The sequence below is a fragment of the Amblyomma mixtum genome, chromosome 3 (genome assembly GCF_055824585.1).
Source record: "Amblyomma mixtum isolate Tamu chromosome 3, ASM5582458v1, whole genome shotgun sequence".
NCBI classification, from domain to species: domain Eukaryota; kingdom Metazoa; phylum Arthropoda; class Arachnida; order Ixodida; family Ixodidae; genus Amblyomma; species Amblyomma mixtum.
In genome coordinates, this window is record NC_143014.1 from 165809876 (window position 1) to 165830791 (window position 20916).

The following is a 20916-nucleotide window of genomic DNA, read 5'->3' on the forward strand; positions in this document are numbered from 1 at the left end:
CCTAATAAAGCCAGTCATCGAGGCATGGGAAGGATGTAGTCATCAAGAACGCTTGATTGTTGTAATTTTATGTCGCCTTCACATCACACACACAATTTCATTCTTATAAAACAAGATAAACCAGCGTGTGAAGGATGTGGAGATGTGCTCACACTACACCACGTCTTACTGTTATGTACAAAACTCGAGAAGCTAGGAAAAAAGTGCTTTCCTTAGTTTTACAAACAGATCCTTTTCTACCCCAGCTTGCTCCTATCCGGATAGGACGGGACGAATTTTTTGTCAAATACGAAGTTTTAGTGGAAGATGTAAAGCTTTCCTTTGCAGCCGTACGCCTGCGCTTGGGTGTATGTTAGTGAGTAATTGTTCTCTTATTAAAAATCTATTCCACCTTGGCGTATTCCCCTAAACAACTGGACCATGGAGTGACTAGCATGTCGGTTTTGGGGCGAGGGACAGGTGCCTGTCTCTAGCTGCCTATATAGCACAGCTTCCGGCCTCAATAATGTGCAGTAAGGTAGAAGGCGCATGCGGCGGTCCTCAAGGCGGTCCTCAAGGCGGCCGCGTAAATACTCTGCAGAAGAAAATTGCTTGACTGACACAAACCTCACGGGGAACCTTCTTCGTACGGCGGGGTCTCCAGAAATGGTGAGACAAGTGGATTTCGTACATGCAAAATTCACCAGATTTTTATCTTATGTCCCTCATCAGAAGGACTCTAACGTATACATAGGAGATTTTGCATCAATTTTCACTTCATTTAATTTCATGGCTCTTGTCGTGAATCCCTACACTTTTTACCGTGGACTGTAAAGTGGGTAAAATGACATCTTGAATAGAACAAACCTTTTTCACTTTTTATTTTGATGTCAACGTTACAAGGAAAAATAAAATATCCAAGATTGATTAAAAAATCTAGCTACGTTCAAAACTTTTTTTTGTCCTAAACTAGCTTGAGCACGTTAGAACCGGTTAGAACCGGTTGCAAGCGGTTACAACACCAAATGGGTGTCGCTCCCAAGTCGAACCCGCAACTGAACCCGGAAAAATTCCGGTTCGACTCCCTGCTTCACAAGTGTTCGAACAAAGCATGGCACAACATGAGGAAAGGACACGGGAAGGACAAAGAAACCTATAAGCAATGCCAACTTACAACATATTTATTTTTCGCATGTGCCTGCCTTTATGTGCACATTCGTTACTGTATAATAAGTGTGTTTCGGCGACCAGATTCCTCTCACGCCTTACCTAAAAAAATCGTTTTTTGCTTTTGTCAGCTTGTAACTCTTCGTAGTAGTTTGCTGTCTCTGCATGTACACTTATCAGAATTTTGAAATGAAGCAGTAAAGATATAAGATATTTAAAACTTATTACCCATATTTTTTTCGTGTCAGTGGCCCTTGTAATTCTCAAGGCAGTTACCCCATTGAACTCTTCGAAAGAATAATTTTGGTCTTCAATACAAAATAGTTTGATGCCTTCATGCTTCTTTTATGCAACATGAAAATTATGCTAGCACATGACAAATTGCTTTTAATCGCGTAGTCACTGCCAGTGTAGCTCTGAAGTTCGCTGTTTTTATTTCGCCAGTCACTCGTACCCTGCAAGATTGGCATGCCTGCCGAAGAAACATCGGTCAGTCGCGGAAAGGTGGGCTAGTTGGTTGTTCATCGTATATTTAAGAGACGTGTGATTCAGACGGGGACCAAAAAAGCACCCGTCCTGTCTTCTATTTCTTTGTCCCCGCTTGAAGCTTCAGTGTTTTTTTTTTATGCGAAGCATACTAAAATAGCCCAACCCAGCCCCTCGAGCGCGGCGGCGTCGTTACCATTGACCTTTCGTGACCTCCATGTCATACCACGTGATGCGCGGCGTCACAGCAGATGAAAAACGGGGGCCCAACTCGCGCCGTCGCGCGAGGCGTCGTGACCAAGGATGACCACGTGGTGCGTGACGTCACAGCAGATGAGAAACGGGGCCCAGCTCGCGCCGTCGCGCGAGGCGTCGCGACCAATGTGTTTCCTGCTTCTGCCGCTAGGTGCGCTGTAGTGAACACGTGATGCTGGAGCGGCGGTATACAAGGAGGTGCGCCTGCCTCTGCTAGGCGTACACGGGATAGAGATGCCTCCTGGAGACAGGGCTGCTCGTTGGAATGAGAAGCAAAAGTTGCGGCGTGCTACAGAGACTGATGAAGAGCGTGAAGAACGTCTAGCCAAGCGGCGTGCTCGATATGCAACTCGGCGACAATATGCTTCGCATCTGACTAGGCTTAACCTAAGTTAAGCCTCAGCCATTTTTATAATATGATCGTTGGTAATGTTATAACTATAAAGCGAGCTATATATTCTGAGGTGTCGGTAGTCTAAGCAGCGTCACAATGGAAGTGACATCAACCTTTATTTTAATATCGTTACTTTATTGAGCCTGATACTCGCTTTCAATGGTGAGGTGAGTGTACTTAACGTCGGGTCCCGCAGAGCAAAAAAATCTGAGGGTGTGCTACCAACATTTCTGCAGCCCTTATAAGGAATGAGCAGTACAGTCATTTGCTATCCACGAGAGAGAGAGAAAAAAACTTTTAATATGAATAGAGTAATTCGCATGAGCCGGGTGGTCGGGAGCCCAGTCCAGGGTTCCGCTGGCGACAGCAGGCTTGCGGTCTAGCTGGGTGATCCAGGCTTGCTGGTCGAGGTTGTCGCGAGGAATTCACCACCTGCAGGGCAGACCGCGAATTTCTTAGGCTCATAATTTTTAGGCTGAGAAAGCGACAAGACACGCACAAGGTTCTGGTGACAGATACTGCCCGAAATTTGACCCGTCGGAGCGTGCATCAACCTCGGGTAGAAACTGGTTCGGTTGCCTATGAATTGGCAATGCATGAAGAGCCGACGGCGTCTGTCGACTTGTGTATGGTGTGAGGCCAATGTCGCCCTTCAAGGTCAGACTACACTAAACTACCTGCTACTGCGACCGGTGAAAAGGGAGGGAAACGCTTGGAAAAATCTGCAAAAGGAGTTCACAGCAGGGCTGCTCAGCGTTCTGAGGAGCAGCTACTCTTTTTACCTCGGAATTTATTCGGCTCTTAGTGCAAAAGCGCTATTTCACGAGGTCTAACCGGCTCACCGAGTTGGTGTGAAGCTTGATCTTGAGGGTGACCTTGGCTGTACGATACATAAATAAAATAAATACTACCAAGACTGGGATTCGAACCCGCGTCGGCGCGAACAGAACAGCTTCGCTGGCCACCGTACGAGAGCACTATGCCATCGTCACCTCCGATCACCCCTCGTGTTAAATTGCAACACACTCTCGCGCCGTGCAGTGCACATTATCGTCTTCATCAACATTACAGAACTAATATTACTATTACACTTTTAGAGAACTAATATACACATTCTCGCGCTATGCATTGTACATCGTCATCTTCATCAACTAGTCGTGGCCTAGTGGTCTGGGCGTCCGCTTCGGCTGAGGGAGGTGGTTGGTTCGAAACCCACCGCTGGACACCTACCGGTAAAAATGGGTACAAGCGTCCCCCGGCCCGGCGCCCGGCTTCCTCAGGGGTGTCCGCTTGAAGGAGGCTCCGCAAATCCCGCTGGAAAAAGGGCCACAAGTTGGGCTTCTACCGCACGAGGCGGATTTGGGGTTGCTTTACAGCGGAACTTATCTCTGAGCCGTCAAGGCAACTTTGGTCTACGACCATTTTCCCAAGCATCTCCCCCTAGAAGAGCGGAGCACCAGGCCAGGGGAACCTTGTGCCCATTAAAGACACCGATGGGTACCCCAGCGGCACTGGGGATCGATCCCAGCACCATCCGAATGCGAGGCCGATGCTGTACCAGAAGGCCACGCTTCGGTGGGACACAGCGCCCGTCTGTTTTCTGTGTTTCTTCTCTTGTCTACGTATGTTTTCGCTCTGGTCATTTCGCATCATGTCCCACCAACTCGCCCAATCAGTTCTTTTGATTCATCAACTAATCATACTATCGAACTAATATTGTCACGAGACGTGCCGACGACCCAGCTATGCAAAGAAATGAGCTAACCAGGCTAAACCAACGCTTTCGCAGGTCTACTCGGTTTAAGTACGTTAAAACCCTGTACCATTTTTTTGTTCCCATTATTGATGCTAAAAAAAATACATCATGTTTGTCAACGCAATGCATGGCTGTAGCTATTTTCAAAGCAACGAACACCATGGCGGCACTGCAGCTGCTCACATCGACAACTGTATAGCGGCGACCGTGCAGAGAAAGGGAAAAATTGATCCAACCCTCAGAGTGGATTAAATACGTAAACACCTGAGTATTAGATCAGCATACAACATGAAGTATGTTGCCTGTCGACCATTTAATCTGATAAATCTGCAATAAATTGTCGCAACAAAAGGACATATAATTGCAAGAAATAATAGAGGGAACACCCTGTTCCCACGAAACTGACAATTACCTCCCCGGTGGAGTATCCAAACATATTTTTCTCCTTCCTCTATGCAGATTCTCTCTCAGTATATTATCCAAAAGCGACTTTGCCGAATCAGATCCAAAGACAAAGTGTTCCCTTTTCATACTTCCTGCCTCTGTACTACACCTTCACAGCAAAGCCTGAGGTTCTAAAGGAACAAATCTCTAGCAACTACTCGGAGCTTGGGAAAGTAAGTTCGCCTCGGTAACTATTATTATTTTAAACAGAAACTTTCGACAAACAGCGGATCTTATAATTCGACGTGTGCCAAGCGATTTAAGAGCTGTTGGTGTTTTCTGAGCGCACCCGCTTGTCCCTCAAATTAATCTCTCAAAATACTGTCTACTATTGGCCATTAAGCGTATAGTAAATGATGACGACGACGGTGATTATTATTTTATGTTGACATTTGTGGTCTCAGCTGTAGCGCGCTCCTAGTGCCTATGCAGGCCGCTTGACTAGGTTGAGCCATGTGTCCGTCCATGGTTTCATATCCCTGCGTCGCTGCTTTACGGGCACTCTGAATTCCACAGGCGGTGCCACTCCGGATAAATGTGACACTCTGGACGCGAATTTTTGGGAAGCGCTGCACGAAAAGAAAAGAAAGCACGCCTCATGGCTGATAGTAGCTAAGCAAATTTCAGAAGCAAGAAAACGGTTTCGGTCGAAATTAAAACCAGCTTTTCGGCTTTTCGAGACCGAGTCGAGCTCTCCATCAGCATGCAGTAGTGATGCTCATGAGAGACAGCGGCTTAAAAAGCTTATCTCGCCAAGAGGACGAAGGTCCTTATTCAAGGTACCTGACGATGCACCAAACGACCTGTTTACGTTTCTTGGCGTGTGCATTTAGCAAAGCTTATGAAAAGGAGAAGAAATTTATTTCTTTCCGGGCTCCAGGGGCTGGAAGAAAATTGAAAAATCGCTTGATGATGTCTGGGCTCTCTTTTGCAAGGTATACAGCGGTTACAAACATTATTGACACGTAGAGACAAAAATAATCAAGACAACATTTATACATTTAAATAAAATTTATAATGTAGTCATATCATTAAAGAGGTCATAGTAAACATAGCGAAATAATTATTAATGAGCAATAAACATGAGACAGATACCGCTGTTTCCTGAACGATAAAAAGACATCATTACACAATTCACAATCCATATGCTCATCCCCCTTGCGCTCGAAAAGGTGTCATCACAGTTGATATACTAACACTTTCTGTATTTATGTTCAGATTGTGGAGATAATTCTCGAGATAATAAAATGGAGATTTTAGTCTAACATTTGACGTCATCACGTTGTGCGGAGCAAGGGACCTTCCAAAATTTGCGGTGACCTCTTCCTCCTTACGAGTTTATTCCTGGTATTAGCTGCCCGAGTACATTTAGCTTTATCCAATAATCGCGTTGACCGCAAAGTTCCTTCCAACGTGACAGGGGCATAAGATGCATTCCCATGAAAAATTATTGTTCCGAGTTGAAAAGTTGTGCCGAGTTTGACTACAGCCACACGTTCAAACAGGTAATGTCATTTTATAAACATTTCCCAACAGGCCAGTGTTTCTAAACAATGATCATTATCTTTTAATCTGCAACCCGCAGAAGGAGCACTAACAAGCAGTGCAGTGCTCGTCGCCATCCTAATCTTCAAGATTGTGATATATACCTGTACATCTTATTCATATTGTGTTTTAAAGCTGGCGTTGTCGCAGGTGAGTCGGCAGAAGTGGGTTAAGTGCAGCCTTAGTCTACTGCCTCTGCTTTCCAGTCCACCTTATGTGTAAATTGTTTTAGCGCATGGAATTGCATTCATTGGTGTTATCTTGCAGACACAGTAATTATTGTTCAGAAACTACCATCAGGTTAGAAAATTCGCAACATTAGGCCTTGCACCGAGCTTGGTGGGCTGGGCTGGGCTGAGAAGTGAGGTAATTTCACGGGCCTTGGACGGGCCTTAAATCGCGGGTCCGGACTCGGCACAGGCATCTGAATGACTTGCATGCTACGCTGAAATGCAAGCGCGCTTGGGTTTGCCCGCAGAGTAGTGGCGCGAGACAGACAGCAGATGAGTCCAATAGAAGAGGACTCCCCGCTCCACATAATACAGAGGGTAAGTGGTGAGAGGCAGTGAAACCTAAGATGAGGTCGAGCCTCAACTCCTCCAAGCAGCCGAACTGTAGGGAAGCTCTCCGTAAAGGTCTTTAGATGTACGCAGAACGTATTTCTAGACAAACACGAGTGTAACAGCTGTTCCGCACAAAACTTCTATCGTGAAAGCGCTTCCACATCATGTATTGATTATTATATCTAGAACACAGTGCCACCCAAATAAAACGCTTTAAAAAGTTCCACTTCAACTTTAGTTATTGGGTTGGGCCCGTATGGAACCAGGTTAAAAGTGTAATCAGCTGTGCTTTTGAGTTGCGTACTGCTCCCTGTACTTAGGGCTCTCCTGCTCTAAAGCACTGTTTTTATTTAACGTACGTAGTACAAACGTCTGTACTCCATTTTAGTGAATACGTAAATAAATGAAAATGAAACATTTTATTTGCTACAATAAGTGGTGCATACATAGAGAAGAAGGTGCATAAAAAAAAATGAGAAGCGTATGCAGGCACGATACTTCTTAGCATGTTGTATGTTTCGCTTTGAACTTCCAGATAAACGATTCAAAAATCAGCAAGCTTACGGCTGCGATGCAACAGACCTAGTACACCAGTTAAGGAAACTTTGCACGGTAAAATGAGCACGTAAACTTTTTTCTCCGTATCGATGATTAGCTAAGCGATATTGATATAATACTTGTTTATATTTTCACCACTGCACACACGTATAGAAATGAGAAAAAAAGATAAGCATAAGTTAATTAAGACTGCCATCTGGGTGAGTTGGTACTGATTCATGATTAGAACAGCACGGGAAGAACCCACCGCAAAGGAAGGAGCGCACACAAAACATAAGCGCTGACTCGCAAGAGGCTTTTTATTCCGGAGACGCGTTACTTATATGCTTTTCTTTCCAGAAAACAAAAAAAGGCTACTATCATACACAAGCTTCGCCATGGTGCAAGCGCACAGGAAGTTAGAAATATTTCAAGGATCAATTGTTGATTTCATCCAGTGTTACAAATGGAACTTTTATGCAACCTATCAGTTATTGATTCCGAAATTTCATGCGTTCGATGGTCTTTATGTTTGCCTGAGTACGACGGCGTTAGAAAATAGCGGAGGTAATGTACAGTTCCTCCAATGACGGTCAATACTGCATAAAGAATTCCTGGAACTGGAATTCTTGTGCTCAAATAGTCGGAAGTTCATACGGCCTCCTATCTGACCGATACAAAGCGGTCCGCAAGTACAAGGAATCCGTCGTCATCATCATCAGCAGCAGCCGAACTACACCTACTGCAGGACAAAGGCCTGTCTCACATCTCACCAATCAACACTGCCCTGTTCCAGCCGCGGTCCTGTTATCGCCGCAAGCTTCATAATCTCATCCGCCCCACTAACGTTCTGTTGGGGCGGCAAAAACGCTTGTGTCCTGTAGGAATCCAGTCCGCTACCCTTAACGACCATCGGCTATTCTGCATTCGCATTACATGCCCTGCCTAAACCCATTTCGTTTTCTTGATTTTGACCTAAGATATATTTAATCAACTTTTGTTCCCTGACCCACTTTGTTCTCTTCCTGTCTCTTAACGTTACACCCAGCATTTTCCTTTTCTTAGCTCGCTGCCTTAATTGTCCTCCGCGTTTCTGCCCCACAGGTGAGTACCGGTAAGATATCGGTGTTATATACTTTTCAGAAATGTGGTGAACTGACATTCATGATCTGAGAGAACCAGCCAAACGTGCTCTATCCCATTCTTGTTCTTCTAGTTACTTCATTATCGTAATCGGGATCAGCGGTAATTACTTGCCCCAAGAATACGTAATCCCTTACAAATCCCAGCGCCTCGTTACGAATTGTAAACTGCTACCCCCTTTCGAGACACTTTAACAATGCTTTAGTTTTCTGCATATTACCTATTAGACCCACCCTTCTGCTCTGCCTAAGTCACTGATCATGCTTTGCTATTTACCTCCACAGTGACTTGGCAGCGCAATTTCGTCAACGATTGGCAGGTTTCTAAGGTATTCTCCATTAACTCAATCCCCAGCTGTTCGCAATAAAGATATCCGAGTACAGTGGTGAGCAGCCTTTGTCTAGAGCGCTTGAGCAGTGCGCACTTGGTAACAAAAACCGAAATTAGAGAGCAGCCCGTCATTACAGGGCAAAGTTTTCGTGCCTGCTTTGTTTACTAGGCTATCTGGCGCTACTTCCCTGCAAGCGTTGCAGCTGGACCCTAGAGGCTGCCACAAAATGTGGATTTGTTTGCAAGGAAGTGCACCGCCCGAGCGCTCTAGACAAGGCTGCTCACCACTGTACCTCTTGTAAACAGGCGCTGAATATGATTGGAGAGATCGTGTCTCTCTGCCTGACACCCTTCCTTATTAGAATTTTATTGCTGTCTTCACGGAGGGCTATGGTGCCTGTGTAGCCGCTGCAGATATCCTCCAGTACTTTAAGGTAAGGCTCTTCTACACCCTGATTCCGTAACGCCTGCAGAAGAGGTGAGGTTTCGACTGAGTCCAATGCTTTCTCGAAATCTATGAAGGCTCTATATAGGGGTTGGTTACATCCTTCGCTGCTGATATTGCCCTCTTTGTCTCTTAGAGCATACATCTGATTCTCATCGATGCTTAGTTTCCTCTTAAAAGCTTTTAGGCTATTTCTGTTCTTTGGAGCACGCTAGATTCTCTCCATGTTATACTTCCTTATGTCGGTTAACTTGCGCTTATCGATTGGATTTGACAGCTCTGCTAGTTGTATTCTGTCTGGGTGGTCAGATTCTTTCATGCTTTAGCATTTCTTAATCAGATCCTTCGCCTCATGAGCAATCTTGCCGGTATCCTGTCTAACAATCCTGCCGCCTAGTTATACTTCGCACTCCGCAATGATACCTATCAGCTTATCGTTCATTGTTTGAACATTAAGGTCGTCACCCTCGATTAAAGCCGAATATATGTTCTGCGGCGAGATCTGCAATTCCTCTATTTTCACTCTTACTGCTTACTCATTTATGGGCGTCTTCCTCGCTAGTTTCTTCCGTTCGCTCTTCAAGTATACGCTAATTTGAGACCTTACAATCCCATGGTCGCTACACCGCATCGTTCTGAGTGCGAGGTAGCGTACGAAAGTTATTCGTACACCACCCAACATTGCAGGGTGCAAAGCAATTGTTTTGATTACGGCATTCCTTTATTTTCTTTCGGGTGGTTGTCGCCTCGCTCTAGCTTCCCCTTGCCTACACGTGCCAAGGTTTTTTTTTGTTTTTTTTTTCGAGCTGAAAAAACCGCGTAAATGTTGTTTGCACCATTCTTTAAACCTTGTGTGTATGGAACTACCGCAACATTCTTTTTGGTCCTCCCCCGCTTTCTTCACCCAACAAAGCAGTTTACCGCCTTTCTTAGAAATCAAATGCAATAAATAACCACTAGATTTTAACCGGGCAGTCTGAAACGAAACGCTTTCACTGTTAATGGCGGATTTCAGGCATGACGGTATTGTAACAGAAGATAGGGCGACAGGTCGCTAGCCAGCAGAATACGGCAGCCAGCCAGCGCGAGACACTTCAACGACTTCCTTTTCAAGCACCACCTGAGAACACCAGGTGGCATTACTCCTCCTCCTCCCCCCCCCCGCCCCCCCCCCCCCCCCCCAAAAAAAAAAGATATAAAAGCGGGGCTGGAGCATGAGGAATGGAAGGGGAAAAAACACCAGCACAGGCACAGAAAAATGGGCAAGGGAGGTGGGCGAAGGTGTCCCACGCGACAACCAGAGGAACACTGAGCGTACTACCCATTACCGCATTAAGTACGGTTTCATGCGGACTACGTGCACGACCTCAAGCGGGGTGGGCGACGCTGAGGCTGCACAGTACCGTCAGGAAAAACCTCGTAGGTCATTTCTGTGACGCGGCGCAAAACTCTGTAAGGTACAAAGGAACGGCACATCAGTTTTCCAGACAAGCCTGGCAGGCGTACCGGGGTCCCCAACCAAACATGGTCACCGGGATGGTATTTGATGTGCCGATGACGGAGGTTGTAGCGGCGCGCATCCGTACTCTGCTGCCGCTGAATTTGAACACGGGCAAGTAGACGTGCTTCCTCGGCGCGCTGAGCGAACTGCTCGGCGTCTGGCGTCAGCGGGTGGGCATCAGTGCCGCATGGAAGCATGGCATCCAGCATCGTCTGAACGCCCCGTCGACGTCCGTAGACCAGACGAAATGGTGTAAAGCGGGTCGTCTCCTGGGTGGCCGTGTTGTAGGCGATGTGACATACGGGAGAATCTCGTCCCGGTTTTTGTGCTGCGAGTCTATGTACATTTCGATCATGTCGGCGATCGTTCTGTTGAGCCTCTCTGTGAGCCCGTTCGTCTATAGGTGACAGGCAGTGGTTTTGCGATGGCTCGTGTGACTGAGCTCGAACACGTCGCGCATGAGCTGTGCCGTAAACGCCGTACCTCGATCAGCGATTACGTGGGACGCTGCGCCAGGACGCAGCACGATTTGTCGCATAAAAAACTGGGCGATCTCAGATGACGTGCCGCGCTGCACCGCCTTAGTTTCCGCATACCTTGTTAAATAGTCGGTCGCGACTATGATCCATTTATGACCAGCCTATGACACAGGGAATGGGCCCAGGAGATCGATGCCGACTTGATCAAACGGCGTCCGAGGCGGTTCAATAGGTTGGAGCAAACCTGCTTTGCTTGAGAGGGCGTTGGAACTCACGGCAGCCTCTGACGTAACGTTGAACGGCGTGAGAAAGTTTGGGCCAATAATACGCCTGGCGCACGCGTGGAGGTGTGCGGGAAAAGCCCAAGTGGCCGGAGGTGGGCTCATCGTGATAAACAAGAAGGATATCGGCGCGGAGGTCTGCCGGAACGACGAGGAGGTGCGCTCGGTCAATAGTGATGGAGTTTTTCTTAAACAAAATGCCGTTCCGGAGGCAGAAGGCTGGCAGGTTCCTAGAAAATTGTCGAGGTACGTCAGAAGCTCGGCCCTCTAGATAATCAATGAGAGGTCGCAGGTCTGGGTCAGCTCGCTGTCGGCTCATTACGTCTAAGTCGCTGACAACTCCAAGAAAGCCGCTCTCGTCCTCCACGCTATCATCGGCTAACCCGACGGGTGCACGAGAGTGCGTCAGCGTCTTCGTGCGTCTGCCAAATTTATGCACAATAGTGTATTCCAATTCTTAGAGGCGGAGGCTCCATCGGGCTAGGCGCCCCGATGGGTCGCGAAGATTGGCCAGCCAGCACAAAGAATGGTGGTCTGTAACTGCCTTGAACAATCGGCCGTAGAGGTAAGGACGAAATTTCATGGTTGCCCACACAAACGCGAGACATTCCTTTTCTGTAGTCGAATAGTTTGTTTCAGCGCGAGAAAGCGTGCTGCTTGCATACGCGATGACATTTTTCAAGCCACCTTGGTGTTGGACGAGTACGGCGCCGACGCCCACATTGCTGGCGTCGGTGTGGACTTCGGTTTCAGCCTCTTTATCAAAGTGCACAAGAACAGGGGTTGTTAGCAGTCGTCTGCGCAGCTCGGCGGCCCACACGAACTGTGTATCATCGCGCGTGAAATGGTACAGGGATGCGGCAATCTTTGAAAAGTCTGCGATGAAGCGGTGGTAATATGCGCACCGACCCAAAAAGCGTTGCACACTTTTCTTGGTATAGGAACAGGAAAGTCGGCGACAACACCAGGTTTCTCGGGGTCGGGCTTACCGCCATCGGAACTCTCAAGATGACTGAGAAACTTCAACTCTTTGTATCCAAAGTGATACTTCACGGGTTTGAGCGTTAAGTCGGCCGATGGGAGGATATCTAATACTGTCCTGAGTAGTTCAAGGTGTTCGGCAAAGGTTTTGGAAAATACGACGACATCATCGAGATAAACCAAACAAGTTTGCCATTTGAGTCCAGCAAGAACGGTATCCATACTCCGCTGGAAAGTTGCCGGTGCTGAACATAGCCCCAAAGGTAGCGCTTTAAATTCGTACAATCAGTCGCGGGTCACGAAAGCCGTTTTTTCGCGGTCCTTCTCATCGACTTCTCTCTGCCAGTACCCACTCTTTAAATCAGTTTAGGAGAAGTAGTCGGCGCGACGAAGTCTGTCGAGTGAGTCGTCGATACGAGGCAGCGGGTAGACGTCTTTTTTAGTGATGTTGTTCAGTTTTCGATAACCAACGCACAAGCGGAGTGTCCCATCCTTTTCCTTCAGCAGCACGACAGATGACGACCAGGGGCTGCTGGAAGGTTGAATGATTCCATCTGAAAGCATCTTTCACCTGCGTGTGGATCGCCTCACGCTCCTTCGGTGAGATACGGTGCGGCTACTAATGGATAGGGCGGGCATCGTCGGTCGTAATGAAGCGATGCTTCAGAAGAGCCGTTTGCCGGACTTTCGACGAAGAAGCGAAACGGGTAGCGTATTCGAGTAGGAGGGCATGTAGTTCTCGCTGTTCAGTCACCAAAAGTCCGGACTGATGTCAAGAGCGTCAAGGGATGGGCACATAGGTCTAACAACTTCGAACGTGAAACATTCAGAAATCTCCCCGAAGGGGTCGGCGAATGCGATGGCAGTAGCACGAAAAAGGTGCCGGGATTGGTTAGTGAAGTTAGCCACCAGGAGCTCATACCAGCCGTGGCGGAGATGGATGAGACTTCGCGCTGTGCAGATGCCGTGGGTGAGCAAAAGGGACAGGTTGCCTTCTGCGACCGCTGTTCCTTGACGTAGTCCGTGCAATGAACACACACAAAAACACTGACGCGTGGCGGAATCCAAACGCTCTCGGCGGAAATTCGAAGGGCGGCGCGGCGTTGACGGTCTTCGGAGTAAAAAGCTTTCTCGGTAGAAAATGTGACAGTGGGCTTTCGGTGGTCAATAACAGCTCCATACTCCCGGAGAAAATCAACGCCAAGGATAAAGTCACGGGAGCAGTCAGGTAGAACTTGGCAGCTGACAACAAATGTGGAGCTGCGAATTTGGACTCTTGCCGTGCACACGCCAAGCGGAGTTACGACATGTCCGCCAGCCGTGCGAATCTGCGTGCCGACCATGGCGTCATTACCTTTTTAAGAAGCGCCGCTAGCTTTCCGCTTAAAATCGACAAATCAACGCCAGTGTCAACAAAACGCTAACCTTAGAGCCGTCGTGAAGCACGGGCATATCCAACGAGAATCGATCTCTGAGTTCAGGAACTGCACTCGTTGCCTTTAAATCGCGGTCGGCCGCTGTTCGCGTTGTCGGGGGGTCTTGTTCGCATCGATTGCCAGCGGCCTCGCCACCGGAGGTCGCTCTCTAGTTTTCCCGGCGGGGGTTTGGCGACCGTCTCTCCGCCATCCACGAGGAGCTTTGCGGCTGCGGCGAAGGTCGGCGTGGTGATGGAGACCGAGACTGCCGTTGGGGAATTGTCGCCAGTGCTACTGGGCGACGTAGTCCTCGATCTCCCGGGGTCGTTGACCTAATTGTTGGCGGGGCATGTCAACAGGGAACCCCTGCCGCCCAAGCTGTCGATACGGCACTGGTGATACAGATGACCGGGTTCCCCGCAGTGAAAACACAGATGCCGCCGACCTGGGGCACGCCACAGGTCCGTCTTCCGCTGGGGCAATCGGCGATTGTCGATGTACGTGTCGGAGATTTCGGTATAGTGAGCCTTGATTGGGCGGAGGAAACTGCGCCGAAGAGGGCGCAGGACGTCAAAAGGCTTGAGCATACGTTCGCCGACGGTACTCCGTGGGAAAAGACGGCGGGTCAACGGACGGTAACGAAGGCCTAAAGGCTTGAACCTCTTCGCGGACGAGGCTAGCGAGAGAGCCGGCCGTCGGCAGGGGAGCACCGAAAAGCGTCTGGAGCTCTTCGCGCACAACGGAGCGGATCAGCTCGCGGATATCAGGGTCAGCCCCGAAGGCAGGAAACGATTCTGTAGCCGAAGCGGCGAATACCGGCCTGTCGTAGGTTGTACACCGCCACCAGAGCATCTTCTCCACCGTGACAGCTTCCGTAAGGAACTCAGCAACAGTCCCTGGTGGACTGCGCACGAGGACAGCGAGCAGTTGCTCTTTAACGCCGCGCATGAGTTGGCTCACCTTTTTCACTTTGGGCATGGCTCCCTTTTCACTCCAAAATAACTCCCTTTGTACTCCAAAATAACTCCCTTATATAAGGGAGTAAATAAAAAACACCATACATAGGGAGTAAAAAAAACCTCCTTTTGGGCGTGCGTTAGAGGACAAGCCATTTACTCCCTTTTGGGTGTTTTTTTGCTAACAGTGTAGGCGCCATATCGAGCTACCGTGACCGAAAGCGCTGCTTTTCGGAGGAAGCGCAAGAAACGCCGGCGTGGGGGCGGCTACTGGCGACGGCGTCTCCGTGAACAAGGGCGTCTAACACCCTTCGCCGGGGATCTGCTGCTCAATTCGCTCCGCCGGCGACGTGCCCGGACAGAAACGCCAAAATGACCGGCAGGGGAGAAGTGGCGCTGGTGCAGTGGGAGGAAACTTCAGATGCGCTTCCCAAGTGGCGGCGACGGCGGCGCCAACCCATTGCCCGCGTGAGCCCTGAGCAGCCGACAAAGCGGGGGTGGTCACGGCTGATTGTCCTTCCCTCGTGAAGAGTCCACCGGTTCGAGCCAACAGATCTCGTGTTTCCTGCGGCAGGATCGCCGCACAGAGGCCGACGACCCTTGGGCCTCGTCAGCCCGCGAGAAACCACGCCGTCCGCGACTGCCAGGCGCCGGATTCCTCCTTGCCAGCACGTGTTTCTGTGTTGTGTGCGCGGTCACGTGGGGAAGGCGGAGCTTATGTAGAGGCTCAAGGCCCATTGGACGCTCGACCAGGGACCGGATTCCCTGTCTAGGTGGCTTGGGAATATCAACTGTACTTAAGCCGCAATCTGTCATGTGTACAGAACTTCTTTCCTGACATTTGGAATCTGTTTATATTGTACATAATGTAAATAAACTGCCAAGTTTACTGCGACTCCTGAAGACTTCCCTCCGTAGTCTGCCCACCTCATCCTCATGCGGTGAAGCCCCTGGTCCCGACCACCAAGCACATCAGACCCCAGAAGCTGGGGGAGCCCTCGTCGTTTCACCTCGTTGGTGAGTTTCCGTCTTTCTGCTGCTTAGAAGATTTGGGGCTACCAGTACAGCTGTTGCAAAAGCGTCTCTTTTCGCCCGGCATCACCGCATGCGGTATGAACTTTCCCACTCTTTGTCACTGAATCAGGAAAGTACCAGACGCAAACAAAAATTAACGCAAAATGACACCGCTATGCGGAATTTCAAAGCAAATAAGCGAGCGGTTTAGCCTAGAGAAGCATTTTACAATGCGCTGTGAGCGACGGTACGGCATATATATGTTTTATACGATCTGTCGCATTCTCTCAGAAAAACCTTATGTAAAAAGCCGCCGCGGTGGCTGAGTGGCTATGGTGCTCGGCTGCTGACCCGAAAGACGCGGGTTCGATCCCGGCCGCGGCGGCTAGAATTTCTTTGGAGGAGAAATTCTAGAGGCCCGTGTACTGTGCGATGTCAGTGCACGTTAAAGAACCCCAGGTGGTCGAAATTTCCGGAGCCCTTCACTACGGCGTCTCACATAGCCTTAGTCGCTTTGGGACGTTAAACCCCATAAACCAAACCAAACCATTCTCTCAGACTGCCTGTGTCCTGTCTTCTACTTATGACGCCGCGGGGAGTGCAGGCACTCAACGCGCAGTGAGCCAGTTATACTGTCCGAAACCATTTCGCTTCTTTAGTCCTCATAAAAAAAAATACTACCGGACGCGCCAAGCCGAAACCCCGGAGCTGAGGAGTGCACGCAGCAGACGCCTAGGCATACGTCACTCGGTGGTGCACATGTCGCGTGGTCTTCTAGATCTGTTCCGGACAGGCTGGAGCCCAGTAATCTAGAGCAGCGGAAAGCCATTAGGGTTGCACAGGGAAGGCGAGCACTAATAGCAATGGTATGTCTCAAGAGCTATCTTTTCCCTTCAGAAAGCCCAGTACTTAAAACTGCCAAACCATTGCAAATCTTTGAAGAATTATTCCTCTCTTGACCTAACAGCTAGCGACTAGCAGAAGCAAACAACTTTAGAGATCACTGCGGCACCCGTATTGGAGAAATGCGTAAGCGCCTATGCTCCCCCCGACGGAATTTCCCATAACATCACGTCACACCTTATGACGTCACACCACGTCGACATAACAAACTTTTTCATTTTTTCATTTCACGCCGACAAATCGCGTGACCGGAAGTCTCAATCCGAAACCGGAAGTCGCCTGGCGGCCATCTTGGACCCATATTACACACTTAGTTGGCGCTAATTAATTACCTAATTAGCCCACCTCGACCATTCTGTTACGGGTTCAAGTTCTTTTGATGCTCTTTTCTACTTTTACAGTGCAGACAAGTTCCTGTCCACACCGTTCGGGCGTCCAGAGAAGCGTTTTCAGCGCACGTTAATAAAGAACCCCAGGTGGTCGAAATTTCCGGAGCCCTTCACTACGGCGTCCCTCATAGCCTGAGTTGCTTCGGGACGTTAAACCCCAACAAACCAAACCATTTATTTATTTATTCATTCATTTATTTGTTTATTTATCTATTTATTCAAATACCTTAATTAAGGGCCCACTGGGGGCATTACACAGGGGGGACATGAATCAGAGCCCAATTGTTCAAAGACGAAAAACCGCTTTAGGTGGTTAATTGGCTCTTGGTGACTTTAAATTGGTTACTTAATTGGCTCTAGTTAATTACTTAATTAACCCACCTGAACCATTTCGTCTCTTGCACATCCTTTTTCAATGCTCTATCTAACGATACAATTCTTTTTTCCGATATACAGAATAGTTCTACCGTTATAGAACCGAGATTATCTAGTCCACGCCGACACCGCCAAATAGGCGTGCAATGTTTACGCATTAAAAGCGCCACCCGTTCGTCGCGATCACCTGGGCTCTTTCCTGCGGTGTGTGGTCGATACGAGGTCTATTAGAAAAGTATCCGACTTTATTTTTTTTTACGAACACCTGATAGATTTGAAACAAGCACGCTTGCACCAGCCTACCTTTAACCTTCTTGCGCATGCACAAATTTTTTCTCGCCTGCCGATAGCGTCAGTCACTGGCACGCAGCGTTTGAGGGAGGCAGTGCGCAGTGCTCTCGTCGGTTTTTTATTGCAAGGAAAATGGCGGAGCAACAGGAGCAGCGCTACTGCATCAAATTTTGCCAGAAACTAGGCGACAGCCAAGTGGAAACCATTCGGAATATTCAGACGGCTTTCAGTGACAATGCTATGAGCAGCACACAGATTAAGCAGTGGTACAATTGGTTTAAAGACAACCGCACATCGGTGCAGAGAGAGCCACGCTCCGGTCGACCATCAACATGCCGAAATGACCAGGTCATTGCCGAAGTGAGCGCTGTGGTGACGCGGTACCATCGTGTGACTATCTGAGAAATTGTGGAAGAGGTGGACATCACCAATTTTTCTGCACATTCCATTATCACCGAAAATTTCGCCGTAGAGAAAAATGCGGCGAAATCTGCGCCGAAGCTGTTCACGGTGGAGCAAACGCAGCTTCGTGTTGAAGTCTCACAGCATATGCTGGATTCCACAAACAGTGACCGCGACTTCATCAACGCCATAATCGCTGGTGACGAGTCTTGGGTGTACAGGTACGACCCGGAAACCAAATCCCTGTCGTCACAATGGCAGCATTCCACGTCACCAAGACCAAAGAAGGCCCGCCAAGTGCGCAGCAATGTCAGAGTGATGCTGACTGCTTTCTTTGACTCCCTCTGTGTGGCACACCACGCGTACGCACCCCACAAAGTAAACATTCACCAAAAGAATACTACAGGGATGTCCTCCGTCGCCTGCGTGGTGCTTTGCGGCGCAAAAGGCCGAAGTTGAGGTCAACAGGAAATTGGCGCATCCATCACGACAATGCTCCTGCACATTCCTCGCACTAAATTCACACTTTTTTCGCGAAAAACCAGACTGCTGTAGTTCAACAGACTCCTTACTCTCCTGATATGGCCTCCTGTGACTTCTGGCTGTTTCCCAAAATCAAGAGGCCATTGAAAGGAGCGCGATTTCAGACAAGAGAGGACATTACGGCTGCAACGACAGCTAAGCTAAACTTCATTCCGAAAGGGGCCTTTTCGGAATACTTCCAACAATGGCAGCACCACTGGGAGAAGTATGTGGAGTCCCAAGGAGACTACATTGAAGGTGATTAGGTTTCCAACGCTCCAGTTATGCCAGTTTTTTTTCTTCGGCAAAAGGTCGGATACTTTTCTAACAGACCTCGTATCCGGCTCTTCGTACTAGTATAATGGCACGCCGGTACTGGCGCTCTCCGAGTGCTCACGGAAGCTGAAGACCGTTCGACACACTTTTGATAGAAACAGGAAGTCCAAGGGAACTCATTCAGTTTTACAGGCCTTCATGAAAAGTATATATCAATGAGTTAAATAATGGTAATGACTGGCTATTAGGAGAGGAAATGTACAGTAACTGGCTGACTCAGGGAGGACACCCGAAGCGCGCCGTGAGGAAAGGAATATAGGAGGGGGTGAAAAGAGGGAAAGAGAAACAGTCAAAGGGTTCATACGGTGCGCGGAAATTTAAAAAAAAAATCTCCATTTCTGGTTTCATGCTACCCTTGAATGCCGAAACATTCTTGTTCATCATTCAGTGACATGCTTTTCCGCCAAGTAGTGCCACAATAGCGCGTGTAGGAAAATGAGGTGAAGCTTGCTCTCACTTGCGATTTTTAGAGCTCAGCTGATTCTTAAACAGCAGTAAGGCAAAGCAAGAAAGATACATGGTAAGTGCTATTCAAACCTGACACGTTTTTACTCTTTGTTCTTACCAATTGTGAAGCACGCGGCTTCTTCCAACATGTGCGGTTATGTTTTAAGTCTTTTTTTGTTCTTGGGTGGCGACTCAGAAAACCTGCGTAAGGCTATTTTAGCCATGCATTCCACATATTGGCTACCGACATCGAACCTTTTCATGAGCTGTGCTCGAAACGCTCGGACACTTGGCGTGCATCAAGAGCTAGGTGAGGAAGGACTAACCAAAACAGTTCTTCCTGCCATAAAGTGCGCTTTGCAACACTCACCTCAGCCAAGGCTTCTCAAGAGGTGTCTCCACTGGCGAACCTAAAATTCCAACGAGTCACTCAACCACGTAATTTTGGAGCGCACAGCAAAGAATACCTTCCTTTGCATGAACATCCACCTAGCATCATTATTAAATGCAGCGCTAGCATTTAGTGAAGGTAGCATGGCCCGGCTTAACGTCATGTGATACCCCAAGGCATTTTCAATATGCTCGGCATTCTACATTAGAGAGATTTAGCATAGCTGAGACCTACTGGCCGAGACGGATAACGGATTACCATACGTCTCCTGCGCACGCCCAGTGGCGGGGGCTGGGCCAGGTGGGGCCACAGCGCGTTCGCAGCCAGCGTCCGGTAATCTCGTAGACGTCTACGCTAGTACGTCTCCGCTATGCTGAATCTCTATACTATATTGTGACATGGTAGCGTGACACTGACCTCGTCCACAGTACTTTATTGGGGGAGATGCGAAAGAGGCGACAAAGGAGGCCACAGGAGCTGCCGCACACGCAAAGAAGCGTAAAAGTGACACTGACACGATTACACAGATGCTGCATGCTAAACATCTATGACAGTGTATGTCGTTTCTCCAAACCAGAACGAGTAGTTCGTCTTGAAGACCAGCGCAAAACAGACAAAGGACTAATGAAAGAGCAGACCACATGGGTGCTGTCGTCACCCCTGTCGCCTCCTCTTTCGTTCGTTCGTTGGTCCATTGTCTGTATTACGCTGGTCCTCAAGACGAACTACTTCCAACTCGCCCAATACAACGAGCTGTTAAAACTAGTATACTGTATACGTGTTTGATCCGCCCACGCACTGAAAATATTGGTTAAAAGTTATGAACTTCCAGGATTTCAACATAAACGGTCCTTTCCCTGTGGAAATAGGAGAAAAGAAAAAGAAAAGAACAGGGAGATTGTTGCGGGGAACCTGACCATAGCATACCTGAATTTAACTAATTTTGATCTTGCCGACGAGGATTAACTTGAAGCAAATACTTCGGCTTACGCTGCTGATCATGAGCAAAAATCAAATCAACTCCATCTCCTGCCAATATAGCATTACGACCGCAAACTTTTTGGGTCGTTTTGTCGTCAGGGTTATCATTTGCATGAATTTAACTTTTAGCGGGCATCCTGCATGCATCTCTGGCAGCTGGCATTCTGACTTTGCTTAGAAAAAAATTGTTGGAAAAAGCCTATCTATT

The 20916-nt window shown here is 48.4% G+C and overlaps 1 long non-coding RNA gene across 1 annotated transcript in view; it reads right to left on the bottom strand.

Moving 5' to 3' along the window:
* Positions 1-2545: 2545 nt before the first annotated feature.
* The window catches only part of LOC149352614 (uncharacterized), a 33733-nt gene continuing 15362 nt past the window's right edge, over positions 2546-20916 (bottom strand). The window contains exon 3 of the long non-coding RNA XR_016290829.1: positions 2546-2713. This is a non-coding gene — a long non-coding RNA (uncharacterized LOC149352614). The remainder of the gene's footprint in view (positions 2714-20916) is intronic.